This window comes from Capricornis sumatraensis, chromosome 10 (assembly GCF_032405125.1).
Source record: "Capricornis sumatraensis isolate serow.1 chromosome 10, serow.2, whole genome shotgun sequence".
NCBI classification, from domain to species: Eukaryota; Metazoa; Chordata; class Mammalia; order Artiodactyla; family Bovidae; genus Capricornis; species Capricornis sumatraensis.
Window position 1 is genome coordinate 99,112,296 of NC_091078.1, and position 12,963 is coordinate 99,125,258.

At 45.8% G+C, this 12,963-nt stretch overlaps 1 protein-coding gene across 1 annotated transcript in view; it reads right to left on the bottom strand.

The window, feature by feature from the left end:
* LIMD1 (LIM domain containing 1) overlaps window positions 1-12,963 on the bottom strand; it is a 68,229-nt gene that overhangs the window by 13,735 nt on the left and 41,531 nt on the right. The gene's annotated exons all lie outside the window — the stretch shown is intronic.

The following is a 12,963-nucleotide window of genomic DNA, read 5'->3' on the forward strand; positions in this document are numbered from 1 at the left end:
TTCCAGAGAGCTAGGATGCTGACAAGAAGTGTACTATTTATCAACTCCTTAGATCCCTTGTGGAAAAAAAAAAAACCACCTGTTCAAGGTAAGTGGGAACATCTTGGTGGGGGACCTTGAAGCAGCAACCCCAGGTCTAAGAATATTTCCAGGGCCACGCACAGAACATACCCGACAGACTCCATGGAAGCTTCAGAAACTGAATAATTTCCAAACACTAGTGAATCAAGGCCCTTAGGCCTAGTTCACCTGAAAGCAAAATCACCAATGTCAAAAACACTAACAGTGCTCGAGACACACAGAGATCCCCCCCGTACACAATGGGTGTCCTCGCCTGTGACACCCCAGAGCAGGCCAACAGTACAAGGTAACTGGGGAGACGGTGCTAATGAGGATGGTGCTAATGAGCTCAGAGAGGACTCTGAAAGCATCAACGCAGGGGACACACCACAAAAGGGGAAATAAATCCAACTACAAAAGCAAACCTCCAGACACACTAAAGACCTCAGACTTTCTGTGAAACACAAAAGCTACTGTGTTAGAAAATACAGGCGACTGTCTTTGACTTTGGCGAGGTAAGGATTTCCATCCAGTGACCTTCCACTAGTAATGGGCTTCCCTAGTAGCTCAGTTGGTAAAGAATCTGCCTGCAATGCAGGAGACCTCGGTTCGATTCCTGGCTTGGGAAGATCCCCTGAAGAAGGGATAGGCTACCCACTCCAATGTTCTTGGGCTTCTCTGCTGGCTCACCTGGTAAAGAATCCACCTGCAATGTGGGAGACCTGGGTTTGATCCCTGGGTTGGGAAGATCCCCTGGAGAAGGGAACGGCTACTCCACTCCAGTATTCTGGCCTGGAGAATCCCATGGACTGTATACTCCATGGGGTCGCAGAGAGTTGGACACAACTGAATGACTTTCACTTTCATAGTCAGCTCCTCAGGAAGGCCCTGACCCTCTCCTGGCCTCATCAGACCCTTTGTGTGCTGTTAGCTGCTGCCAGATTCACTGTTATCTCACTGTCACCCAAACCCTCTGATTGGTTCCTGTAGAACAGTTTAATGCTCGGAGCATGTGCTACATTCCCTCAGGATATAACTGTAATTTTAACTCAGCCTTGGGCTAAGCGGGCTTGGTAATCATCTTAGTTCATTCAGTTCAGTCGCTCAGTCGTGTTCGACTTTTTTCAACCCCATGGACTGCAGCACACCAGGCCTCCCTGTCCAACACCAACTCCCAGAGTCCACCCAAACCCATGTCCATTGAGTCGGTGATACATCCAACCATCTCATCCTCTGTCGTCCCCTTCTCCTCTGGCCCTCAATCTTTCCCAGCATCAGGGTCTTTTCAAATGAGTCAGCTCTAAGCGGCCAAAGTATTGGAGTTTCAGCTTCAACATCAGTCCTTCCAGTGAACAGCCAGGACTGATCTCCTTTAGGATGGACTGGCTGGACCTCCTTGCAGTCCAAGGGACTCTCAGGAGTCTTCAACACCACAGTTCAAAAGCATCAATTCTTCAGGGTTCTGCTTTCTTTATAGTCCAACTCCCACAGCCATACATGACCACTGGAAAAACCATAGCCTTGACTAGACGGACCTTTGTTGGCAAAGTAATGTCTCTGCTTTTTAATAGGCTGTCTAAGTTGATCATAACTTTCCTTCCAAGGAGCAAGCATCTTTTAATTTCATGGCTGCAGTCACCATCTGCAGTGATTTTGGAGTCCAGAAAGATAGTCAGTCAATGTGTCCACTGTTTCCCCATCTATTTGCCATGAAGTGATGGGACCAGATACCATGATCTTCGTTTTCTGAATGTTGAGCTTTAAGCCAACTTTTTCACTCTCCTCTTTCACTTTCATCAAGAGGCTCTTTAGTTCTTCTTCACTTTCTGCCATAAGGGTGGTGTCATCTGCATATCTGAGGTTATTGATATCTCCTGGCAATCTTGATTCCAGCCTGTGCTTCTTCCAGCCCAGCGTTTCTCATGATGTACTCTGCATGGAAGTTAAATAAGCAGGGTGACAATATACAGCCTTGACATACTCCTTTTCCTATTTGGAACCAGTCTGTTGTTCCATGTCCAGCTCTAACTGTTGCTTCCTGACCTGCATATAGGTTTCTCAAGAGTCAGGTCAGGTGGTCTGGTATTCCCATCTCTTTCAGAATTTTCCACAGTTTATTGTGATCCACACAGTCAAAGGCTTTGGCGTAGTCAAGAAAGCAGAAATAGATGTTTTTCTGGAACTCTCTTGCTTTTTCAATGATCCAGCGGATGTTGGCAATTTGATCTCTGGTTCCTCTGCCTTTTGTAAAACCAGCTTGAACATCTGGAAGTTCACGGTTCACGTATTGCTGAAGCCTGGCTTGGAGAATTTTGAGCATTACTTTACTAGCGTGTGAGATGAGTGCAATTGTGCGGTAGTTTGAGTATTCTTTGGCATTGCCTTTCTTTGGGATTGGAATGAAAACTGACCTTTTCCAGTTCTGGTAATCATCTAACCGAGGGCAATAAATTGAATAGAAGGAAAGCAAGTCAGGGATGAGAAGATGGCTACAACGCAGCATTAGTATCTAAAACGCATAAAGAACATCAATAATCCTTAGAAAAAGACAAGTATGTGTGTGTTTGTATACCTAGATAGGGATAAACACGCAAAAATAAATGTATGCTCATACATACATGTAAACCGAATGTCAACCGTCACCTCTGAGTAAAGGCAATGGTGATTTTTATTAGTTTTCTCCCCCCCCCCCCGCAATCACTGCATATATCACTTTTATTGCCTGAACAACAAACTTTAATGGACTGAGAGAGTGTGAAGGGCAATGGAGCGTATGTTAGAAGTCCTTAGCTCTCCAAACTTTCCTTCTGTCCTCCCCTCAGAGTTGTTCTAGGAGGTTCTCATTATAGAACCTTCACAAGCACTTCCCAACTAAGTGAAGTCGCTCAGTCGTGTCCGACTCTTTGCGACCCCATGGACTGTAGCCTTCCAGGCTCCTCTGTCCATGGGCTTTTCCAGGCAATAGACTGGAGTGGATGGCCATTTCCTTCTCCAGGGGATCTTCCCAACCCAGGGATTGAACCCGGGTCTCTCGCACTGTAGACAGACACTTTACCATCTGAGCCACCAGGGAAGTCCTTCCCAACGAAACTGGAGTAAAAAGAACAAGCGCCCACAGCTCAGTGATTTCAGGGTCCCTGTAACAGAGCCCTCTGACATCCCTAGAAGTGTAATTTAATAGTGCTACTGACTTACTATTCTCCCCCTCCATAAAAAGATTCCGGAGGACTCAGAGTTTCAGAAAGGAAAGTGAGAACTAACAAGAGTATCTTTTCCTCCTTGTGCCCCGACCAGGCTCAGGGTGAGCACTAATGCGCTGCTTCCCTACAGCCAAGGCGACAAGCACACAAAGAGCCCACCGCTAAGAGGAGCTGCCCAGACATTCAGGAGAACAGTCCCCCGCCACGCACACCATCTGGCTGCAAGTCTGCGGCGCGCCCTTGCTCTCTGGGGTGTCCCAACCAGGACGAACCGGTGCGGACGACAGCCAAGGAAGCGAGGCTGCAGCTGCCAAGGAGGCCACTAGAGGGAGCCAGGAGGTTGCCTGGAAACGCACAGGACTTCCCAGAGAGGGAGAAAGCTTCTGAGCCAAGGTGTGGCGAACACCCAGCTCTTCTCTTGGAATGGGATCCGGGACGTTCTAAGGAATCTCGGCAGGAATTAGCTTTTTGATTTAATAGAGGGCAGATCCCCTCTCTTCCAAAAATCACAGAGGAAAAGGATCACACACGCCAAACTCAAACCCCGTAGCATTCTAAGAAAGATAAATGAAAGCTTTTTCACATATGATAACAAAGATTTTTTAAAACAATCACATTTGTTTGTGATGGCCGTCACTGCATATTTCCGTAAGCTACAGAGAAGACTGGTAAAATGATAAGCTCACCCTGGAGAGGAAACTCTTGAATTATTTATCTCTGACTCAGTGGGGCTGTCTGGGACTGAGCTTAGGGAATGAATCAGAAATACGAATAAATGTTTACTTGGATCCAAACTGGCAGCCTTAGAGGAAATGATCACATAAAGCAGAGTACATTTCAATGTAACATGTAGCCATTTAAAATACCCTTCAAATAAGTGTTTCAGTGGTATGAGAAAATGCTTTACTAGAGGTGAATACTCAAATTATGTTAGTAAGGGAAAAACGCAAGCTAGATACCTGCCCGTGCATTTACAGCACAATTCCATTTTGGTAACCTATACCCACACACACACCATTGATGTTAAAAAAAAAAAAGGAAGACTGCATACCAAAACAGATAGTTTTTAGCACTGGTTGACAGTACGACAGGAAAATGTCACTTTTTATTTTCTATTTTTCTTTCAAAACCTCATCTAATGTTATATAGCACTGACAGGCTTATTCAAAGGAAATTTCACTCAGCACTTTATACTTTTCAACAGTTACAAAATCTTTCTATTATTAAATACAGTAGAAGATGGTATGAGAAATTTCACCTTCTGCTTCACACATTTTACACTTTTCTAGAATCATGTATTCATAATCTGAGAAACAATACTGTCTTCTTAATTTTCAAATAAAACTCATGCAATAATGCGAAAAGTTAAAAAAAAAAAAAAAAAGGAAGATTCAATTACGTAATGAAGAAATGTAAAGAAAAAAGACTGGAAAGGAAAGCTGTCCAAGAATGGCAGTGTCTCTCGGTAGACATGCATGGTACCTGAATGACTGTGGAGGGTGAGGCAGGAGGTCACTCGTGGTTTGCTTCTCTATACTCTCCTAAACCTCCCCAAACTTAATAATGAGCAGGTGTCAGTTTGATGATCATTCTAAAATGTGCCCAACTGGCCAGACAAATCCTCTCCCTGTCAGGTCCCAGAGCTGAGGAGTCCCATGTCCAGACGCCAGAGGCAGGGGCAGCAGGCAAAGGCTGCATCTCTATTTCCTTTATTACCAGAAATATATAAAGAAACAAGGACTTCCCCCACAGACCCAAGAAGGTGGGGCCTTCCTCTGCTTTGAAGGACTCAAACTCTAGTTTTCAGGAAAGTTTTAAAAGATCCACTGCCCCCCAACCCCGAGTTTAGAAACTGACTTCCACACCCATAGTTAGTTTGCATTTTGTCAAAGTGAGAGAAAGCAACTAACATCTGTTGATGGCCTCCTGTTGTTTCAAGCACCGTATTTAGAAGTTTCATACACTAAAAAAAGTTTTTAAAGTGTCTGAATACACTGCCACACATTTTATTACATCATTAGCCCCCTGCTGTTCCCACCTTCCACGTTCCTTTCACAGAGACATTTCACAAACCACTCCCTGCCTCTTACTCCAGGATGCACTCAGCCGGGAAAGAATTCACCAAAGAATCAGGCAGAAACAGGACCCATCACGTGTCGACATCACGGAGCCGTGTGGGGACACAGGAGCTGGGGATCACTGGACACGACAGCCAGGGATCTGCGGCCGGCAGTCTGGGCTTCCTCTCCTCTTTCATAAAGATGCCATGTGTTGCTGTCTACTCACTCCGGTGTGTCTGACTCTTTGCGACCCCATGGACTGCAGCCCACCAGGCTCCTCTGTCCGTGGGATTTCCCAGGAAAGAATACTGGAGTGGGTTGCCACTTCCTTCTCCAGGGGATCTTCCCAAGCCAGGGATCAAACCCACATCTCCTGCACTGGCAGGTGGATTCTTTACCACTGAGCCGCCAGGGAATCCCTAAAGACACCATGGAAAGTGAGTGTTAGCTGCTCAATTATGTCCAGCTCTTTGTGACCCATGGACTGTAGCCTGCCAGGTTCCTCTGTCTATGGAATTCTCCAGGCAAGAATACTGGAGTGAGTAGCCATTTCCTTCTCCAGGGGATCTTCCCGACCCAGGGACTGAACCCAGGTCTCCTGCATTGCAGGTGGATTCTTTACCATCTGGGCCACCAGGGTACTTACAGGTCAAACAATATCATCTCCACTTCATACATTAGGAAGGCTCAGCGAGGCTCGCCCAGGTAATAAATGGGCAGGTTGGAAGCCAGGCTGTCTGACGCTGACGTGTGCGCTTGTTCCATTGTACCATGAGCCCACCTGCACAGTTTAACACTTGCTGAGTACACACTGCCATGTGGAATCCAGTCTCTCTCTCCCTACTAGGGAATGGGGAAGGGCGTTTCCATTTTTTAAAGTTCTTTCTATGTACTGGGCATTTTACCTACCCTGTATCCCTTTAACTGTCTTGACAATTCTGTAAAAATCCCTTGTGATGGCACCCATGTGGGATATGACTTGACCGGTGACAACCCCCATCTTCTACCCTAGGCACACTGAAGGAAGGTAAGGCCATGCAGAAAACAGCAAGCAAACTCATCTTGAAAAGCAGGGAGGCAGAAATAAGGTATTCTCCAAGCTGAATCACTCTAGATCTAGCCAATGAAACAGACACCGATGAACTGGGAAATTCCTGGAAGCACAGCCGCAGTCCTTACAGTTCCAGGCAAGTGCAGGACCCCGAACCATCCTCACTGACAAATAAGCTAGAGCAGCCGAGCACCACAAGGTGGCGCCAGACCACAGCCAAGACGGGACAGGCAGGAACCACACAGCAGGGCTGAGAACTCCAGGCTGGTGGGCGTTGGAGGTTAGCTGGGGTCATCTCATTAAACCCGGCAATAATGGGACCCCAGACTTTAAGCAGTTTAACTCCACTTATGGCACTGTATGCAGTTTCACTGAGTCTTCATGTTGCAGATGAGGAAACAAAAAAGCTAAAGGGGTCAAGAAAATTTGGCTGTCTGGCCAAGGCCAAGAATAAGAGCTGGGGTTTGAACCCAGGCCTCACAAGAAACCCACTCCAGGATTCTTGCCTGGGAAATTCCATGGCCAGAGGAGCCTGGTGGGCTACAGTCCCTGGGGTCGCAAAGAGTCGGACACAACTGAGGGACTACACAACTCACTGGTGCCAGGTGAACACTTTCCATCGCACTACACTATCCCTTTGCCCTGGAACAGGCCGTGGGAGGGGAAGACGGTGGACGTCTAGACCTTCCCAATGATACTTCCTCCCCATGTGACTCCCCTGAGTGGTGGTGACAAGCCGCAGTCCTCACACTTCCGATGGTGGCACGTATTTGGAGCCAGCAGAGCCGTGCCAGAGCTCACACAGACCAGAAGATAAAGCAGAACGGCCAAGGCGTGAACACGAGGAAACAGGCCTGCGGTTCTCAGATGTTAGCGTGCTTCAGGGCACCTGTCAGGTGTGCTAACACACAAGGTTTCTCCGGCCCCTCCTCAGAGATTCTGACTCAGTAGTTCCGGGAAGGGCCTGAGGATCCGCCTGTTGGACGACTTCTCAGGTGCTGCTGACCGTGCCGGTCCAGGGACCACACTTGGAGAACCACTGACTTGGGCTGCGCCTCGGGCCTGTCTCTGAACCAGCATTTCCACTTGAAGAGACTCATCTTGGTCCAACAAAAGTGCTAAGCCCTGGACCGGGACTTCCCTGGTGGTCCAGGGGTTGAGAATCCACCTGCCAACGCAGGGCATGTGAGTTCCATCTCTGGTCCGGGAACTAAGATCTCACACGTCACGGTGCAACTAAACCCGTGTGCCACAGCTACTGAGCCCGCTTGCCCCAGAGCCTGCCCCGCCCTAGAGAAGTCACCAGAACAAGAAGCCCGCACACTACAGCTAGAGAGTAGCCACCGAGCACCGAGCATCGCAACTAGGGGAGGTCCGAGCAGCAACGAAGAACCTGTGAGCTGCAGGTGAGACCCAGTGCAGCAAAAACTAAGGACCCAGGCCATTCCTGTAACAATCAGCATCAAACACAAAGCTGTTGAGAAGGAAGAAGGTGTGTCGGGTTCCATCTTTAGTTTCAGAATCATCCTGCTTCAAGCAGAGGAAGCCCCTGAAACGGGAAACAGCTGGTGATATGCACACGAAAAATATTCCAAATGAAGAGTTTTTCCAGAGCTATGGGATATAGTAGTCAAAGTCGCTCTTTATTTTCCGATCACAACAATAGCTCATAGAATACTGACTAATACATGTACAGACTCAGCAAGAATCCACTCCAAAAAGCCACTTCCCATAGGTGCAGTGAATGAATATTTTATATACGTCTACAGGGGCATCTTCAGATGAAAAATGTGGATAACGTCAGTGTAGTTTGGTGAAGGAAAGAGCAGCTGAGGACAACACAAGAGAGGTCAGCCACTTAGTGTGACAAATAAAACTAAACTTGCAATACTCACCATTCTTCCTGATTTCTAGAAATAGAAACAGCTCATCTATTCTGGAAAACTAATTGGCCCTTAGCGTTAAGGCCTTACCGCAAATTTGTTTCCAAAATATCTCCCTGAAAAGTAACAATGCAAAGTTTTCCCGACAATGAAGATACTTGCTGAGAGACATAAAAACCAGCAATCCTTCAGATATGTTTTTATTGTACTGTTCCAGCTGGTAACTTCTACCTGTGCCATCCACCGTGGCTACCGGCCCATGTGTGGCCATTGACGTGTAATTCTCGATTATTCAAAATAACATAAAAAATTCAGTTCAAGGGCTTCCCGAGTGTCAACAGTAAAGAATCCTCCTGCCAATGCTGGGGACGTGGGTTTGATTCCTGATGCGGGAAGATCCCACGTGCCGCAGGGCAGCTAAGCCCGTGCGCCACCACTGACGCCTGTGCACCCTGGAGCCCGTGCTCCACAGCAAGAGAAGCCGCTGCAATGAGAAACCCACACATCACGAGAGAGCAGCCCCGATCGGCGTAACTGGAGAAGAGCCGTGCACCAGTGAAGACCCGCACAGTGAAATAAACAAATCCTTTCTTAAATTCAGTTCAGGAGGAGGAAACGGCAACCCACTCCAGTATTCTTGTTCTGGGAAATCCCATCGACAGGGGAGCTTGGCGGGCTACAGTCCATGGGGTCGCGAAACAGTCGGACACGACTCGGCGACCAAACGAGAACAGCGTTTCAGTGCATAATAAAATACAACGTCTGCTCAAAAAAAAAAAAAAAAAAATGAGTTTAAGCTTCCTCAAGCAGGGTCTGGGCAAGGAGCGGCAGGCATCACGTCAGGCTTCGAGGGTGGACGAGGAACATGAGGCATTCCAGCACAATCAGGAGGAGGAGCAGCAGAAACTCGAGGAGCTAAAAGCAAAGGGCAAAGGCCTCAGGGAAAGGCCGCCCGGCCACCTGTGGAATTAAGAAATCCGGCAAAGAGGAAGCTATTCCTTGTGCCGAGGCAATGATGAGCTCTAGTTCCATTCCTGTATAAACATCTGGATTCACTGCCGTAACAGCTGTTGCCACATAGAGCTAGAATTAAATGTTGTCTTGGAACCTACTGTACACTTAAGAATAAACTTTTGTAAAAAAAAAAAAAATCAGTTCAAGTATTTGCACAAGTACACTTCAAGTCCCCGGAGGCCACTTGTGACCAGGGCAGCTATGGAACAGCTGCGTCATTCACAGAGGCCTACCTGATCTACTTCTGCTTTCCCAGAACAGGTGAACTGTTAGAAGGCATTGCTAGTAACAAAGCAACAGAAAGAAACCAAGCAGACTGGCTGGGTTCCGATGAACAGTCCACCTGGATTCCACGGGCTCACGCCGGCCCAGTGGGACAAACATCAGAGCAGCAAAAGTGGAAAAGCGCTCAGGCTGGGGTCCTCGGCTTCTACTTCCCAGCAGTGAGAGGCTGGCCGGTCACCTACACCCCTGGGTCCCTTCATAGAAGGTATCGTGGAGAGGACAAGGTTAGGGATGACAGAGGGCCCAACATAGCACCAGCGCATACTAAGCACGTGCCGTGAGTCACTGCTGCCAGGACCCCATCAAACACCTTCAGTTTCTGAAGGAAAAAATCCCCTCCACCTCCGTCTCCCTCTTTGTCCAAAACCTCCAGATCACTGCTGCTTTCTCAGTTTTTCTGTGGGCAAGGGCCAAGTCTCGGGGGTTTTGTTTCTCATTTCCATCTGCCAGACTTATTTTCTCATAAAATACAATAATGTGGGGAAATGAAAACATATGAAACCCAAGCCCCAATCCGCTTTGTCAGGCTGTTATGAAAGTGTTCAGTGTCTGTTGAAGTGTTAGGAAAAGCCTCATGTCTGTGCTTCTGCCTACTGGCCAGCACTGGTCGAGGACCACACTCTTGAGCAGCCCACTCCACACTCCAATCCTCTTCTAAACCGCCGCTCTGGAGTCCTTTTGTGTTTTTTTTTTTCTTACAGTTTTACAAATCCATTCTCTTCTTGTTTTCCACGTCTATTCTCCCAGACCATCATCATCTGGGTCAGAGAAGAGAACGCTGCACAGAAAAAAAAAAAAATCCCGGAGCTTCGCAGAGGGTCTCCTTGGAGGATTTAGCAGAGCACAGATCAGCACAGGCATGTGAAGAAAATAACCACAGCTGGGGCCGAAAGACAGCGAGAAGGATGAGAGAGAACAGTGCCTGACGTTCACAAGGGCCGGAAACGGTCTGGTCCCAGCAGACAGACGGGAGGAGGCATAATAATCCAGGCGATGCTGAGTAAAGCTGTGCCCTGTGTTGGAAGGAATAGTTAACCCTAGACTGAGGTCTGCTGTATAAAGAAAGCTGAGCGCCGAAGAATTGATGCTTTTGAACTGCGGTGTTGGAGAAGACTCTTGAGAGTCCCTTGGACTGCAAGGAGATCCAACCAGTCCATCCCAAAGGAGATCAGTCCTGGGTGTTCATTGGAAGGACTCATGCTGAAGCTCCAATACTTTGGCCACCTGATGTGAAGAACTGACTCATTTGAAAAGACCCTGATGCTAGGAAAGATTGAAGACAAGAGGAGAAAGGGCTGACAGAGGATGAGATGGTTGGATGGCATCACCGACTCAATGGACATGAGTTTGAGTAAACTCTGGGAGGTGGTGATAGACAGGGAGGCCTGGGGTGCTGCAGTCCATGGGGTCGCAAAGAGTCAGACACGACTGAGTGACTGAACTGAACTGAGGTCTGCTATAAACTCACATAGCAAATCATAAAAACCACCCTGGAAAGGATCACTGTTTCCAAGTAACTTATCTGCACCCCAGAAGATTTAATGGCTCAAGAAGATTTAATAGAATGTAAAAACACCCAGGACTCAATAAGGTATGGTTCACAATGCGTAGCTTCCAGTCAAAGATGATCCGGTAGGCAAAGAAGCAAGAAAACACATCCCATAATGAAGAAAATAATCCATCTGTGGAAATCAACCCAGGTCTGACACAGACATTAGAATTAGTGAAGAAGGACAAGTTACTGTTGTTCTATTCCATGTAACAGTAAATAACTTTGCCCCCAAAGTTAACCAGTGACCCAGAAGATATTAAGAGGCCCAGACTGAACTGCCAGAGATGAAAAGGATGTCAGAGATGAAAGAGACACTGAATGGGATTAAACGCAGATTACACATTGCAAGAAATAAAATCTATGACATTAAAGGCACAGCAGCTGTCCAAAATGCAACAGAGAGGAAAAGAATTTGAGATATGAAAAGGCTGTGAAGCGAGCCGTGGGACAACTTCAAGGTGCCAAAACGGGAATTCCTCGGCAGCCTAGCAGTTAGGACGCGGTGCTTTCATTGCCGAGAGCGTTGATTCAACCCCTGGTGTGGAATTAAGACTGCAAGCTAGAGTGTAGGGGGAGAAAAAAAAATTTTATATATATATATATATATATATATATATATATACACATATATATATATATATGCCAAACCAAGGGATCACTGAATCCCTGAAGTGGAGGCCCCAGGGGAGAATGGCAGAAAATCTGAAGAAATGATGGCCAAAAATACTCCAGATTCAATGAAGACTATAAAGCCACAGACCCAAAAAGTTCAGCAAATTCAAGCAAAGGAAGCATGAAAAGTACACCAGGGACATCATGATCAAAGTTCTCAAAATCAATGACGGAGAGAAAACCTTAATCAAAGGAAAAAGACGTTACATACGAAAAGACAAAGATAAAGATCGCATTGGATTTCTCGTTGAAAACAAGACAAGCACGAAGACAGCGAAACAACATCTTTAAAGATGAAATAAAAAGCTATCGACCTAGAATTATACACCCAGCAAATATATATATATATATATTTCTATTTATATATTTTAGAACAATTTGTATCTTTTATAACCATTATAAAAGGCATTATATCTTTTATATTATATCTTTTAAAACCAGTGTGAAGTAAGAATGAATTAAGACATTCAAAAGCTGAAAGAATTCTTTACAGGCAGATCAGCACTACCAAAAAAAAAAAAAAAAAAAGTTAAGTCTTTCCAGGACAAAGAAAATGGAACCAGATGAAAACCTGGATCTAAACAAAGGAATGAAGAGGACCAGAAACAGTAACTGATCTCTTTCTTATTAGTTAAATCTCTTTAAAAGATACTTGATTAGCACAATGCAATAAAATTGAAAGACCATAAGTAAACCCTAACATTTAGCATCAATTAATTTTTGATGAATATCCCAAGACAATCCAATTGATAAAGACTGGTCTTTTCAACAGATGGTGCCAGGAAAACCGGCTGTCCACAGGCAAAAGAACGGATTTGAACTTCTGCCTCACACCACATACAAAAATGAACTCAAAATGGGTCCGAGTTCAACCTAACAACTAAAACTATAAAACTCTTAAGAAAATATGGGCATGAATCTTTGTGACCTTTGACAGGGCTACGTTTACTTAGATAAAGCACCAAAACCACAAGAAACAAAAGAAAACAGAGATAAATTGGCCTACATCAAAATTAAGAACTTTCGTGCTGCAAAAAATAATAATATCAAGAAAGAGAAACAACGGTACAGAGAATAAGAGGAAATCTTGGCAAATTATATCTGATAGACGTATATGAAGAACATATAAAGAACTATTAAAGTGTGACAATAAAAAGACAAATAACCCAACTAAAAATGGGTAAAG